The following is a 14007-nucleotide window of genomic DNA, read 5'->3' on the forward strand; positions in this document are numbered from 1 at the left end:
GAGTCGGGTCTGGTGCCGTCGCGGGCCCGCAGGTGGACGGGGAGTCGGGTCTGGTGCCGTCGCGGGCCCGCAGGTGGACGGGGAGTCGGGTCTGGTGCCGTCGCGGGCCCGCAGGTGGACGGGGAGTCGGGTCTGGTGCCGTCGCGGGCCCGCAGGAGGACGGCGAGTCGGGTCTGGTGCCGTCGCGGGCCCGCAGGTGGACGGGGAGTCGGGTCTGGTTCCGTCGCGGGCCCGCAGGTGACGGCTCCCAGTCCTTCCCTTGCGGGTGCCCTGCTGGCGGTGGTGGGGAGGAGACAGGTGAACCGCTGGTTCCATCTGCCTCCCTTCTGAGTGGTCTCGGTGAGATGTGGTCCCTGGCCTCATCCCTTGCTCCGTGTTCTGGGTCTCAGAGCCGTGCCGCCCTGCCTATGGGGTCAGGGCTCCCCAAGGCCTCGTTCCCTCAGAGCTGACACCCCCAGACCCTCCCCCTCATGGCTAAGAAGAACTAGGGAGTGGCCTGGCCACCTGCTCCCACAGCCTGGTGTCGCATCCCAGTCCTCGCTCAGGACAGGCTCATGGAGCTCAGTTTGTGGTATCTCTGAAAGCTCTCCTGAGGTCCAGTTTGCATAACAAACGTGGCCATGGTGGGTGTGCAGGTCAGTCTCTGCTTAGCAGAGGGACAGTCACTGTTTAGCAGAGGGACAGTGGTGCAGCCCTTCCACAGCATGACCCGGCTGTGAGCGCTGCCCCTGCCCCCGGGGACGAGGGGGCCACCTGCAGCCCCTCCCGTGCCCACCCCAGCCCGAAGCCTGATTAACTTCCCAAATCACATCTGTGCCTATCCTGCGTGTTTCTCAGAAACGGACTCACACAACATGGGGCGTTTGCTCGTGCCCCACATGGTGTGTGTAGACCCACCGTGTGGATCAGCACCCCGGCCCTGCGGGAAGCCCGCGCTGTGCTCACTTTCTCCGTTTGCGCGTGGACGGACACTCTGAGTGTTCAAGTTCTATTTCTTTATCTCCCCAACCCCATCTTACAAATCCATTCTGAGGGTTATTGGCAATGAGATAGCATCTGGTTCTTGGAACAAAAGCAGGGCCATGGTAGGCGATCAATAATTAATAGACCCAATTTTAATGTGATTAACGGAAACAAGATGTGACTAGCCTGGAACCTGGAGCTGCAGGGGCACCATCTAGAGGGACTAGATGACCGTTTGGAGAGAAAGAGCCTTCCGGGATGGGAGTGAAGCAGGGAAACAGCTGATGCATGGGCTCGGGTCCGCTTGATAAGCTCCTATCAGGATTCGCCCCCGAGCCGGCAGCCCATGGTGGGGGGCGGGGGGCACCATCGCCTCGGGCACTGGGAGGGACTGAGTGTGCGCAGAAAGTGTGGCTTGTAGACCCAGGTGATGACTTCCCGGGTCCCATGATGTCTGATGAGAAACATGTTGCCCAGCCTGCGCCGTGACTGTGACCCACTTCTCTGCCCGGACGACCCCGGCAGTGGCTGTGCAGCTCTGCTCTGACTTCCCCTCCTTGCTCTTGACCTGTTGCTCTTTCCCAGGGAGCACAGAGGTCTGCACCCTGCCTCCTCGCTTCTGCAGCTTCCCACACGCTGCCTCCATTCTTTAGAAATACATACTGCCATCTTGGTTGATGGCACTAAAATCTCTCTCTCTCTCTCTCTCTCTCTCGCTCTCTCTCTCACTCTCTTGCTCTCTTGCTCTCTTTCTTTTTTTTTTTTTTTCCTTGTTCATGGATCATGTCTTTGGTGTCGTACCTAAAAAGTTATTGCATACCCAAGGTCATCTAGATTTTCTCCTGGGTCAACTTCTAGCAGTTTTATAGTTTTGCATTTTATAGTAAGGTCTGTAATCCATTCTGAGTTAATTTTTATGAGAGGTTTATAGTCTGTGTCTTTGCATGTGGCTGTCCAGTGTTCCAGCACCATTTGTTGAAAGAATGAGAATGGACTTTGTTCCATGGTGTTTCCTTTGCTTCTTTGCCAGATATGAGTTAACTGCACTCGCATGGGTCTGCTTCTGGGCTCTCTAGGCTGTTCCATGGATGTGTCTGTCTCTGCTTTCTCTAGTGCCCGCCTGACTTGATTCCTGCAGCTTTACAGCAAGCTGTGGGTCAGGCCCAAGGTGTCATTCTTCCCCCTCAATATTGATTCAGGTGGTCTGGGACTTTTGACGTTCTAGATAAACTAAAGACGTGGCTTGTTGATATTTGCAAAATAATTTGCTGGAATTTTTATTGAACTTGCATTAAATTGATAGGAGTTGGAAAGAATTGATACATTGCATTTTAACTTCTTATGATTTTTTTATGTCTACAGTGTAGTCTCCCCGCATCCCTACACTAGGGTTTAAGCTCCAAGGATGCCATTGTATCTGTTTGTCTTGTTCCTAGTTGTATCTATATTATCCAGAAGAGTGTCTGGTTCCTAATAGGCAATTGACAGATAGTCTTTGAATTAATGACTTTGAATGAGTGACTGAGTGAACAAACCTGCTACACACACTTGGATGAGAAAGACTATGGGCTTCTCCCCTTGTGAGATTTAATTCATGTCTAAATGTCACACAGCTCTGTAGGGGAATCTAGTACAATGTTTAACCCATGGTATTTTGGTCGTATTGAGTAGCAGCAATATATTAATGCTTCGACTTGATGATTTTGCTTAACTATTCCTTTGTGTCTTGGGAATGTACAGAAACAAAACCTGAGAATTTTCATTGGATTTGTTCTTAGTTCAGATATTTTTGTATCAACCAAAAGTAAGCTTACTGAGCAATCAATCTAAGATAATGTGTTTTGAATATTACAGCTGGGACAGTTTTCTAAAGATGTTACTGGATGTGATTTCTAAGGTTGTTCCTAACTGCATGTTATACACTATGATAGAGAAATGTTGTAGCAACCTCTCATGTATCCGGCAAACTCGTCATAAAAAGTAAGCTCATGAAGATTTGCTTATTTCCAGTTGTCATAGAGTAGTTCTTTCCAATCTTTGTGCCATGGTAGAAATATGTGTAGTCACATGTGTCTACTGAGTAATTGCAAGACTAAAATTTCGACTTTTTTGAATTTATATTTGAATACCTATGTGTGGCTGTTGAGCAATCAGAGAAGTGAATTTTAAATATTATTCCATTTTAATCAAAATTTAGGGACCACCATTTTAGACAGTGTCTGTATAGTTTTACCCCTCTAATAGAAACTTAAATTCTTGTACTATATTTTTTTTGCTTTTTGTTTTATTTCAATTTTTTATTATGTTCCATTAGCCAATTTATGATACATCATTAGTTTTTGATGTAGCATTCAATGACTCATTAGTTGCTTGTAATAGATTAATCTGAAATAGCTCATAAAATTAAAAAAACACACAAAAAACAGTAACAACAAATTCAATAATGAAATCTGAGGACACATACTCCAGTGACATTTAGTCTCCAAAAGAAGCTTGGTTCCTACTATAAATATGTGCTACGCCCTGTAGTATTATGTACGGGCTTGACCTTTAACATCCTCAATGCATTTTCATGAGACGTTCTCGTTTTGTTCTAAAACCCAGGTTTTGGATTTACAAGACTTCCTTGGTTTAATAATCACATTGTTCTACTGTTTACCAATTCATACCCTCTGGATTTATTTATTTCCTTTTAGTTAGCTTTCTAGTTTCTAGTTGGTCATTCATGGTTTTTAGAAACTTTTTGAGGGGGTCCTTAATTTGATCATCTTCTTTATTTTTTTTTAAAGATTTTATATAATTATTTACTTGAGAGAGAGAGAGCACAGGTGAGCTGGGGGAGACATCCTCAAGCGGACTATGCTGAGTGTGGAACCTGACTCAGGGCTCAAACCCACAAACCTGAGATCGTGACCTGAGCCAAAAAAGAGTCGGAAGCTTAACCAGCTGAGCCATCCAGGCTTCCTTCATTGTCTTTGTTTTTAAATAGGAAAGCATTCAGGACTGAGAATTTCTCTAAGTGCAGCATGATTGTACCTCACCATTTCTAAAAGAACCAGGTTTGGGTTTGATTGGTAGTCTCTACAGATTTCCAGTTTTTAATTTTATTGACTTCTGCTCTAATTCTTATTATTTCTTTTCTTCTAATTACTTTGGGTTCAATTTTTTTTTCTTTTTCTTGTTTCCTAAGGTGACAATATAGATTATTAACTTTAGGACTTTTTTTCTTTTCTAATACATACACTCGGGATCATAAATTTCCTGCTAAGCCCTGCTTCCATTGTATCACACAAATTTAGATTGGTTGTGTTTCATTTTAGTGTAGTTGAGAATTTTTTTTAGCTTCTCTTGAATTTCTTCTTTGACTCATGTATTATTTAGGAGTGTGTTGTCTGATCTTCACATACTCTGAGTTTCCTAATTATCTTTTTGTTATTGATTTCTTTTTTTTTTAAAGATTTTATTTATTTATTTGACAGAGAGAGATCACAAGTAGGCAGAGAGAGAGGAAGGGAAGCAGGCTCCCCGTTGAGCACAGAGCCCGATGCGGGACTTGATCCCAGGACCCTGAGATCATGACCTGAGCCGAAGGCAGCGGCTTAACCCACTGAGCCACCCAGGCACCCTTGTTATTGATTTCTATTTTTATTGTATTATGGTCTGAGAGTGGACGTCGTATGATTTCTAATCTTTTAAATATTTTAAAGTATGTTTTATGGATCAGAATGTGGTCTGTCTTGGTCAACATTCCATGTGAGCTTGAGAAAATACGTTCTGCTGCTGTTGAAGTCATGACAGAGGTCTTATATCCAGGTGCTGGATGGTCTTGCAGAGTTCACTGCTTCCTTACTGATTTTCTGCCAGGCGGATCTCGTCATTTCTGGAGGTGGGGTGCTGAATTCCCAACCATGAGAGTGGATTCATGTCTTTCTCTCTGCAGTTCTGGTGGTTTCTGCCCCCACATAGTTTGATGCTCAGTTGTTAGGGGCCTGTGTGTTGAGAATTGCTGTCTTCTCAGAGAGCTGACCCTTTTATCATTACGTATTGTCCCTCTTTATCCCTGATCCAATTCTTTACTTTGAAGTCTGCTCTGTCTGAAGTTCATGTAGCTATTCCTGCTTCTCCTGATTACTGCTGGCATGGTACATTTTTCCCATCCATTAATTTTAACTCTATGTAAAGGGGATTCATTGAAGGCAACACGTAGTCAGATCTTGTGTTTTGATACATCCTGACAGTCTTTGTCTTTTAATTAATGCACTCAGACCATTGACACTCAAAGTAATTATTGATGTAGTTGGATTAGTACCGACCGGATTGGTGACTGTTTTCTCTTTGCTGCTCTTCTCCTTTGTTCTGTTCTTGTTTTCTATTATTTTTCTGCCTTTTGTGGATTTAAATGAGCATAATATAGGATTCTATTTTCTGTCTTTTTTAGCATAACTTATGTTTCTTTTGTTGTTGTTGTTACATTGTTAGTCGCTGTGCTAGAGTTTACAGTATACATTTACAATGACTCCAAGTTCACTCTCAACTAGCACCATCACTAGTGTTATTCTCTGAGGACTATACAATGCCCTCTGGAGAATACGGTGGTAGAGAGGACACACTGATGTGTTGGCTAGGAGATATCTATATAGATATATATGTATATGGGACTCATTCAGACTGAATATTAATATTAGCCAACCCATTTACTATGTCTACAGTGTTGAGCTATATTTTTTTTAATTTGATGTCATTTCCTTTAAATGGGAATATTAATTTCCATTTTATATGTTTGTTACTACAACAGGAATAATAAATACAGCAAAACACATAGCACATTACCTGCTACATAGGTGAAGCTCAAGACAAAGTAACTATTATTTATATCCATTTATGTGCATAAGAGTATACACAATAGTGTTCTGCTAATTAATGAGCCACCTGAGAGCAAATAAAGTATATTGGGTTTTGAGGTGATCCAATAAGTAATTCTCTATTTCCTTACCTCGTACTCTCCCTTTTCCCTTTTCCATACATGCTGTATTCTAGTGAATTATAAAATACGAACAAAAAGAGAAACTCAAATGGTAACACCTACGTATCCTTTTTAAAAAATTACCAATAAAAACATTTTTGGAGAAAGAGGAATATTTGTTCAGGTGAGTGGATTTCCTAAAAGTGGGCCCCAGCCTAGACCCATACACTGAGTTGCTAGAGATGCTGGGCTCCAGACAGCCAACCGCCGGGGGGCAGGCAGCTCAGCTTCCCCTATGACCAAGACCTAAGAGGATACCTGACTCCAGTGGTGGGTGGTATCCTGAGTAGAAAGGGCTATACCATGCATGCCCCGTTTTGAGTCCAGACTCACGGACAGCTTATTCCCTCCCTGGAGTGGAACAAGTGAGGGGCAAGGAGATCCGTGCCCCTGGGTACCGCAGGGCTGATGAAAGCATAAGAAGTGGGTGAGGAGCACTTAGCCACCAACACTCCTGGGTCAGTCTGTGAGCAGGGATGCTACTGGGGGAAAGAACATCATTTCCGTCCGAGCTCTAATCATAAGTTATGTCACCACTAAGATTCTTTTGTATAGGAAGGCAGGAAATATTGATAATTTAATGTTGGAGTGAATTAAAATTAGTGAAAAATACAAAAATACGAGCATTCTAAGACAAGGGCTGATTGGTGGGCATTTGCATTATTGAACCTTTAAAACTTCCGTGATAAGTTTTCAAAACAAAAAGATCTTCTGATGCTATAGTGGACAAGAAGAATAAAGACTCAGAAATGGTCTTAAATAAACCCATTGTCATCGATCATTTGGAATAGCCGGGGATAATCACAGTGCATTCTTAAATTGCCCTCTGAAAGTATACCCCTGCTTCCTCCTGCTATCAAATTCACCCAAAAATAGGGGTGCCTGGGTGGCTCAGTCAGTTAAGCATCTGCCTTCAGCTCAGGCCATGATCCCAGTGCCCTGGGATTGAGCCCCATGTGGAGCTCCCTGCTCAGCGGGGGAGTCTGCTTCTCCCTCTGCTGGCAGCTCCCCCTTGCTTGTGCTCTCTCTCTTTCTGTGTCAGATAAATACATAGATAGATAAACCTTTAAAAATAATTAACTAAAAAATAAATTAGTCAACCCAAAGCCTGATTGGCTTAAGGCCCAGGTGTGCACAGTGATGCTCCCCCTTCCTGTGAGGGGTGAGGTGTGTGGCCAGTGTAGGTGGCTGGCACATTACCAAGTCGCACTTGCCCTGCTCTGCCAGGTGTCACACTAGCCCAGTTTCTCCAGGTCACAAGATCCAGAGAGAAGCCAACCAAGGATGTGTTTGTTTTCATCATGCAGGGGGGGAAAGACAGAAGAGTTCCCCTCCTTGGAAGACCACCCTACTGTGTTTAATCTAGTCAGCCTCTATCAGCCTCCACCAGCCTCTAGTCTGCCTCGATCAGCCCCCAGCATCCTCTAGTCAGCCTCTAGCAACCTCCAGTGAGCCTCCATCAGCCTCCATCAGCCTCCAGTCAGCCTCTAGTCTGCCTACATCTGCCTCCAGTCAGCCTCCAGTCAGCCTCCAGCCAGCCTTTAGTCTGCCTCCATCAGCTTCCATCAGTTTCCTTCAGCCTCCAGTCAGTGCCCAGTCTGCTCCAGTCAGCTTCCAGCTGAGATGTCTGCAGTCTTTCCTTTCTTCCCACTCACAGACAGCAAGTGCTCAGGGGACAGGGATCTGATCTGACAGCACTGTGGTAGGAATTGGGGTTTGGAAGAAACCCAGGCTCAGTCCTCTTCGTGGATTGTGATGACTGGGACCGATAGCATAACTACTAAGACTAGTGGTGTGTAGCTTTAACCTTAGCAAAGTGCCAAGTGTCAAAATGTTAGTCTTCTGAAATGAAAGATGAGCAAACAGAAGGTGACCAGGAACCAGTTTTATGGCTGAGTGAGTGGCTACATTTTGAAGCCTGGACCTACGTGCGTTTAGGATGATGGTTGATTCCTGTGATCAGTGCATCAGACGCCTTTTCCCTGCAGGAAGCAGATTGAAGAAGCCCAGGGCCCCAGCCTGGCGTATCAGAGATAGGGAGAAGACACAGGTGCAACATCTCATGGAGAAAGAGCCTCCTGGTTTGTTTAGGTTTTTAGAAGATTTGGGGTGAATTTCAATTTTCAAAACATCACAAGTAATCATGCAGGAAGACTTCCTGTGGTCTCGGGCATATGACAAGGGATAGACTGACCTGGTGCGGGTTCATGTTTGATCTTGAGGCTAAAAGGAAATAAAAAGCAGAGTTTGGCATCTATAAAAGTTGCGACTGACTTGTGTGTCTGAGACATCACTAAGAAAACTAAGATGTATAGAGTAGTTCCCCAAACAAATGACATTTTTAGAAAAAAACACGGAGGAGAGTAAGTTAAATTAGTTGGAAAATGAAATGCCTTTTCTCCTATATGCACTGACTCACGTTTTTACCTGTTGGTTGGTAGCTAGCTCTCTCACAAAGGGCTCATGGAGTCACCCAGGGTACTTTTGGAGCTAGTTCAATGGGGATCTGTCACATTGGAGGAGAAACAGGCTCTGTGCCTGGACATTTATGCATCTCTTCTTAATTTCCATTTGATTTTTTTTAATTCAAGCAACTTTTATGGACAGCTTCTACTTTTATTTTAATATTTATTTATAGAATTGGAGATGGGTGGAGGGGGAGAGGGAGAGAGAGAATCCTAGGCAGGCTCTGCACTGGGCAGACGTGGGGCTCCATCTCACAACTCCGAGATCATGACCTGAGCAGAGGCTTAGTGCCCTGAGCCACCCAGGGGCCCCTTAATCTTTATGTATTGAAGTATGGTTGGCACACAATGATACATTAGTATCAGGTGTACAACATAGTGAGTCTACATTTCAGTCATTTACTGGGCGCTCACCACAAGTACCGCCAGCACTTGTCACCATACAACACTGTTACAATGTGACTATATTCTGTAAGCTGTGTCTTTCATCCTTGTGACTCATTCATTCCGTATCTGGAAACCTGGATCTCCCACTCCCCTTCACCCATTTACCCATCACCCCATATCCTGTCTCTCTCAAAGCCATCAGTGTGTTCTCTGTATTTATGGGTCTGTTTGTACCTTCTATTTGTTCTTTTTGTTCGTTTGTTTCTTAGAGTCCACATGAGTGAAATCATATGATCTTTGTCTTTCTTTCCTGGCTAACTTCATTCATCATGATACCCTCTAGGTTCATCCATGTTGAAAATGGCAAGATTTAATTCTCTTTTATAGTTGAGTAATATTCCATATTATGGACAGCTTTTATAAATAGATACATATTGATATAAACCTACCAACTTTTTTTTTCTTTTTTTACAGAAAGCTTTGACTAATACCACTATAGTTCTGCACTTTACTTTTCTCACTATATAAATCTGGATATAATTCTGTATTAGTAACTGTGTGTTTTCAAATGTTAACATTGATTTCCAATACATACAGTTTCATTTAGTAAACCTGTCTTTCTTCAGGGGCATTTTAAATATTTCTAATTTGGAAGGTTATTTTATTTATTTTTACTATGATAAACATCCTTTTCCATATCTTGGGTGTCTATGTTTAAGAATTTTCTTGGGGTACCTTCCTAGCTTCAGAATTATTAGGTCAAAAGCACATGTATTTACAATTTTGAGAGACACTGTCAATTCTTTCCAAAAGTACTTTACGGATTTACTAATTTTCCCACATCTTTGTTGTAGCTGGGTATGTACTGCTTTTCAGCAACCCAGTCAGATGGAGGAAACACTGAATCTCATTATGGTTTTCATCTTCTTGAAAAATTGGAAGTAAAATCAAACACTGTTTTTATAAATCTCTTCCCACCTGTGAGTTGCCTTTTTTTTTCTTTTTTTTTTGTCCTATTTTGTTTCTTTTCCTCTCCTTTTTTTTTTTTTTTAAAGTTGAATTACTTCTTCATTTTTTGTTAGCTTTTATGGATCATTTTTAAGGATTCTCATTTTTGTCATTTGCATTCAAGAATTTCCCCTAACTTATCATTTGATCCATGGTACTTTTCACCATACTCAATGTTGAATTTAACCAACATTAGCCATCTCTTTCTTTACAGGTTCCTGACTTTGTTTTCTGTTTGCATGTATCTACTCTACACCAAAATTACAAATACATATTTTATTGAATCTTTTCATTTTTTGTGATTCTTGCTGCTTTTGGCCATTATTCTGGTGAATGGAATGCAGAGGAAATCTAGATTTGTTTTTTCCCAAAGAGCTGACCAGTTTTCTCAACATCATTTATTGGATGATTCCTTTTCTTCCTCCTAACAGAAGAAACCTCCTCAGTGTCAATTGCATTTTTGTACAGTTGTAGGTTTGATTCTGTTTGATTTGTCTGTGGAAATCCAACAAGTCGGAATTGTGAATAAAATGATCTAGAGCCTCAACGTTTCCTTCACATACCTCATTGAGCGAGAAACAGCATTTTCTCAACAGTACCCTAGCACGTGTTTTTTCTCCCTTGCAAATGCAGTACAAGCGTTAGATGAATTTCCCAGTGCACAATGATTTACAGAGCTGCCTAGGAGAGTTCCAGGCCCTGGGAGAGCTCCTTTGCAAAGTTTGGAGGACGCTGGCCTTTTTCTAAAAGCCTGGTTAATCATCCACCCAGCTGACACCCCTGTGGTTACTGGGAGCAGGTGCACCGGACATTTGATGAGTGTCCAAATAAATATTCTTGGTTCAATAAAGAGCAGCTTTAATAAGCAGACAACATTAATCTTCCATGATTTAGCCAACCTTTTAAGTAAGCTTACAAACTAATGATGCAGCAAGAGGATAGTTACTTTTTTCTGTATTTTTCAGTATCTGTTGAATGTAAGGGAAATCAAAACATCAGTCTTAATCAGTTCTTATAGTCTCTGCATTTAATGAAATTGGGGATTGGCTATTTTGTTAATGAAGACTAGGAAGCTCTCCAGCCGCAGTAGGTCTCTTACCGGAAGCTCTGGTCCTCTCAGCCCCAGACGCCCGCAACGGAGGCTTGACCTGGGTGGGGTGGGGGGTGGGGGATGGAGGACTCACTTCTGGGACTGCAACAGCTGTCAGAGGTCACAAGTGTTTTCGGTGCAGCAAATCTTTTTTGCATATCTTCTGTGGGTCCTGCATTTAAAATACATTCATTGTTAAGTGCTACAAACTCAGGACAAGAAGCCTTATCTCCACTTCCTCCAGCACAACACACCCAGAGAGGCTGAGTAAAGGTCACGCAGGTAGCATGACCTGCTGGGGTTGGATGTGCCTGCTGGGGCATCTACTGCTCCCTGAGTCAGAGGGGGCTCCCTGAGCTGAGTGACACCGACTCCGCGTTCTCAAGGAGCTGATGGTCTTCCCAGGGGCGATTAGAAAGCCAGAGACTAGTTTATATATCAGGAAAGGTTTTTTTTTTTTTTTTTTTTTAAGGTGAAAATGAATTTTTTTTTTTTTTAATTTACTACTTGAACTGGTTACTGGTTACTTTCAAAGGTGAGGAAAACCTCTTTGGTCATGTTACTTCCCGAGGGTGAGTGTATCCGTGACCGCTCACGCTACTCCAGGGCTCGTTTACATGCAAGAAGCAGGAGACCTCCGTGGATGTAGCCGTGACGTCCTTCCACACTTGTCTGTTCCTTGATAGAACTGTGAACTTTCAAGCAAGGACACAGAGATTCCCAGGCTGCCCTGGGAGGCAGGTGCCTCCTCCCACTCTGTGATGCCCGGTGTCAAGCCCAGGCACTCAGCCTGCCCACTGCCAGGTGGTATTGGGCCCCGGGAGGTCTACCTCCCAGAGTGCTGATGGCTGCCTTGATAGCGGGCCGTGTTTACCCCTGCCCCACCAGTAGGAACTCCAGGGCCAATGCTTAGTCTCTGAATGTCTGAAAAACTTCTCTCCCACCCCAACTTCCTGTTCCTGAGAGTTGTGTTTCTCTGTGTTGCGAGATCTAAGAAGTGTTTTCCCAAGCCTGTCATGCCCCTGTGTGCAGACATTCAGACTCACACAGGGTGGCCCAGCCCAACAAGGAGGTTCATCTGGTGGGCAGGGACACACAGCCCTCCCCGAGCGAGAGTCAGACTCGGGCTCTGAAATCAGGCGCACTTAGAACAGGGTCTCTTGGGTCAGCCTCTGCGAGTCACTAAGTGTCTCGCTCATTGTCGTCAACTATCAAAGTGACTTTGGGGAAAATCGGCAGGTCGGTAAGACTAGTATTTCAGCACCAGAGAGTTCTAAGCGACCACTGGGCAGCTGTGCAGAAACAACTAATTATATTCCCCAATTATGCTAATATGGAGTAACATTTACAAAAAGTTTAAAAAGTCTGTAATCCCATGATCCAGCAGTGCCCTGACATTACTGATGTGAGAGCATGAAGGATTCTGAAAGTCTGAGGAGGATGCAAGCTCGTCCCTCACGCAGCCTTTGCCCCAAGGACCACTGCCACCACCATCGGCGACTGCTCTCACTTACCAAAGGAAGGTTCTCTAAGGGCGTGCAGATCATGCTTTCTAAAATGGGAATAGTTGAGCTCACACTATTACACACTTTAAAAAATAATCCCTTTTGGAAACTCTTACAATAAAAATGGTCAATGTGCAGATTCTGAGCCTGTCCTGATTGTGCTGGGATCCCGACGCCCCACTCCCGAGCCAGGTTTCCTTGGAAACAGAAGTGGATCCCTGCACCTCTCTATTGCCTCATCCTTGGGAGGAGTGTGAGTGGGGACCCACCTCACAGAATCGCAGTCCCTGATTTCAGTCTTCCTCCAGAAGATGTTGGCCGCAGTCATGGGAACTTGAGACAAAATATTTAATTATGATTATCAGGACACATAATTATCTGATCTCGTTAAATGTTCTATACTCTCCAAACACATATGTATACTTTAAAAACAAACATTACCCTGAATGAATTGGTAAACATTTATTATTTTGTTTTGTTTGTACGTCTCTGCTCCTGCACACTCTGCTGCAGTGCACAGTCAGATGTACTGATCAGTGTTGGAGAAGTGCCTAACAGAAGCACCTGGTAAGAATTCCAGAAGGCTCTTCCTTAGAACCCATCACACTTTTAGAGTCGTGGACATGGCGGGAGCCGTGACAGCCCGTATCCTGGCTCTGCCCCAGGGCACACTTTTCCAGAGTGTCACACTGGAAATAACCAACAGTGGTTATTACTAGGTTTTAAAAAAAATATTTGTCAGGGCACCTGGGTGGCTCAGTGGGTGAAGCTTCTGCCTTCAGCTCTGGTTGTGATCCTCCTGGGATGGAGCCCCGCATCGGGCTCTCTGCTCAGCAGGGAGCCTGCTTCCCCCTCTCTCCCTGCCTGCCTCCCTGCCTACTTGTGATCTCTCTCTGTCAAATAAATAAATAAAATCTTAAAAAATAAATAAAAATAAAAAAATATTTGTCACTCTAAAAGGTAAAAGGCAGTCCCTTAATGTTGCCTCCTTTAAGACTTCTTTTGAAGTGTTCTTTATGCCACATTTGCTTTGCAGGGCTTTTTAGTGTTTTTATGTGTTAGTTTTTCCCTGTTTCCATGATACCTTGTTGAGAAAGACTTTCCTGATATCCTCAGTGAATTCTCTTGTGCTTTCTTCTGGATTAATCTTAAATTACACTTTCATATGAAGCGTCACAAACTATTCAAGTTTGAAAGGGGTTGCGCAAATGACTCTGTTGGGATTGAGATCTTCTCTCCCTGTGTGGGACCTCCCGTGCACCCCTGCTGACATCAGAGCCTGTGTATGTGAGCTTTCTCCTCCGTCACGTGGTCTGAGCGCCCCCATCAGTGTATTAGGAGCCCCCGCTGCTCCCGGCGTCACGTCCTGAAACGTCTGCAGGCCGGTCTCCCTGAGCGGGGGAGGATGGGAAGGCCCAGCGATGGGTCCTCCCGTTCCTCATCCTCAGCGCAGGTGTTAGAGGGAACAGCACGCTGTGGCGGGATCATAAAGAGGGATGCTGGAGGGGGTGTCCGCTGGTCAGAAGGTATAAGGAGGGGGTGTCCGCCGGTCAGAAGGTATAAGGA

The 14007-nt window shown here is 44.1% G+C and overlaps 1 protein-coding gene across 7 annotated transcripts in view; it reads left to right on the forward strand.

The window, feature by feature from the left end:
• Nucleotides 1-14007, forward strand: part of ADAMTS16 (ADAM metallopeptidase with thrombospondin type 1 motif 16) — a 148379-nt gene that overhangs the window by 26416 nt on the left and 107956 nt on the right. The window lies entirely within an intron of this gene.

The sequence above is a fragment of the Mustela nigripes genome, chromosome 12 (genome assembly GCF_022355385.1).
Source record: "Mustela nigripes isolate SB6536 chromosome 12, MUSNIG.SB6536, whole genome shotgun sequence".
Classification (NCBI taxonomy): Eukaryota; Metazoa; Chordata; class Mammalia; order Carnivora; family Mustelidae; genus Mustela; species Mustela nigripes.